Source organism: Desmodus rotundus, chromosome 9 (genome assembly GCF_022682495.2).
Source record: "Desmodus rotundus isolate HL8 chromosome 9, HLdesRot8A.1, whole genome shotgun sequence".
Lineage (NCBI taxonomy): Eukaryota > Metazoa > Chordata > Mammalia > Chiroptera > Phyllostomidae > Desmodus > Desmodus rotundus.
Window position 1 is genome coordinate 91937285 of NC_071395.1, and position 2259 is coordinate 91939543.

The following is a 2259-nucleotide window of genomic DNA, read 5'->3' on the forward strand; positions in this document are numbered from 1 at the left end:
AATCTGAACATTTTTTTTTTCTTAAACATCTCTCCATCTCTTTTTTGCCTTATAGGATAAGTATCTGCCTGTTCTCACACACTGTCCATTGGCCTCAGCTTCTCTTCTCTCAGTGGATTATTCAGAATGTGTACTATCTTCCAAGCCTGGCAGGAAATTCTGCACATAATAGGCTCCGGGGAAATGTGTACTGAGGGGCACTTAGAGGTGTTTGCTTTCAGAGAGGAAGAGAAGATGATTGTTTTAATCGCACTTAACAACTCGGACATTTGACTCTTTTGACTGGGAAGGGACATTATCAGGCTTCTTAGATACTTTCTGTTGGCTGGCTGGCTGGTTCTATTGACTCCTGGTCCTACCTACTGAGAGCCTCTTCCAGCGCCCTGCAAGCACACAGCAGGCCTGCAGGGGTCCTCAGACTCTCTCTGAACCACCGTGCCAGGCTTGTCCTCTTTAGCGAACATTATCTTTTATTTAAGCAGAAACAGTAGCCACCAATCTTGTTACATAACATACCGATATCCTAGAGCGTTAAACTAATGTAGTATCTACTGTTGGCGAGTGGTAATCTGTCAACACAAAATATTGCCGAAACTTTCAAACAGGTTTGACTTTCTGGGGCCTACTTAGAACTTGGGAGCTGGAAGGAACTTTAGAGATCTTACTATTTCATTCTTCCTTTTATTTACTTTTTTTTTTAAAGATTTTATTTATTTTTAGAAAGAGGGGAAGGGAGGAAGAAGGAAACACCAGATCAGTTGCATATTAGTTGCCTCTCCCACATCCCCACCTGGGGACCTGATCTGCCACCCAGGCACATGCCCTGACTGGGAATCCAACCAGTGACCTTTTGATTTTCGGGAGGATGCCCAATCCACTGAACCACACCAGTCAGAGCTTAATCTTCCTTTTAAACTGTAAAAACCAAGGCCTAGAGAGTCAAAGACATTTGCCCAAGAGGCAGACCAAAGGCTAGAAATCAAGCTCTTGATAATCTAAATAATCCATCACACATTCTTAGATTAAAGGATTAAAGTGTTAAACCTTTCTTGTTCGCAATTCTTTCTTATCTCAAAAACCTTTTATTTTTTTTTCAGTTTTAGACTTTCGAAGTTTGTCAGTTGTGAACAGTGACTCTGTGCTCCTGCTTTTAGAAACACCAGATCTGAGACTGACAACATATGTACAATACTGACATATTTGAGGTAGTTTTGTTGTTCTTACTAACATTAGGACTGGATTCACACCCACCCATACAACATATAACAACTGAATACAATTTGAATGCAACGTGTATCAACTGCACCAAATATATTTTGGAGATAGCTGGGTGGAGCTGCGGGCGCAGCTGGAGCCACGGGGGCACGCACCCCAGTGCGGTTCTCGTTTCTGGTCTCTGAGGAAGTGCAGGAACCACAGTGGCCACGTGAACCGGCTGGGCTGCTCGCTTCCCCTGACCCCTGCCAGCATTCTTTTTCAAACTGACCTGTTTTCCTGCTGGGAGCCTGCCCCACTCCACCCACCTGGTGCCTCCCTGGATTTCCTGACTGCCCTGGCTTATTTTTTAACCTTCTGTTCCTTGAAAAGCACCACCCCACTGACCCAGAACTTGCGCTCCTCCCTTCTGGTCATTGACCAACCTGCTCTCCTGGGGTTACCATCCCCATCTCCCTCTAAAAACCTTGGAAAATCAGTAGCCATAGGGGGCTGAGTGCCGTCCAATTCCCCTAAAGCCTCTTTCCTCTTAGCTCGCAGAAAGGACTCGCAAACAGAGAAAAGAGGGAAAATGCCTGGTTCCGAGCAGGGCCTGGCTGGGCCGGGTCGGGCTGGCACTACCTTATGAAAGGCACTGCCCGGGCACTGGGGACCTCCTCGGGTAACTCAGGCTCCGGGCGGGGGGCGGCTCAGGTGGAGGGAGAGGGTTGCCTCTGGGGCCTCTAAGCAGCAGCCCCATGAGCCTCCCTCCTCCCTGCCCCGGGTTCTGGGAATCCCAGTCTGGACCCCGGCACAAATCCCCAACCCAAACAAACGGTCTCCTCCCGTGCACGCGGGGCCTCCCGTCCTCGTCACCCTTTCCCTCTCCCTAGTCCTCCCGCCAGCAGCCTCGCTCAGCCGGGCTCAGAGGGCTGAGCCGCGAGGGGCCAGAGACGCCGTCCGCCGCCCTCCCCGCACCCGAGCCCCGCCAGGCCAGGGGGTGGGGGCGGGAGGCAGGGGAAGCAGGGGGCGGAGTTCCGTCCTCCTCTGATTGGCTGGGGCAGA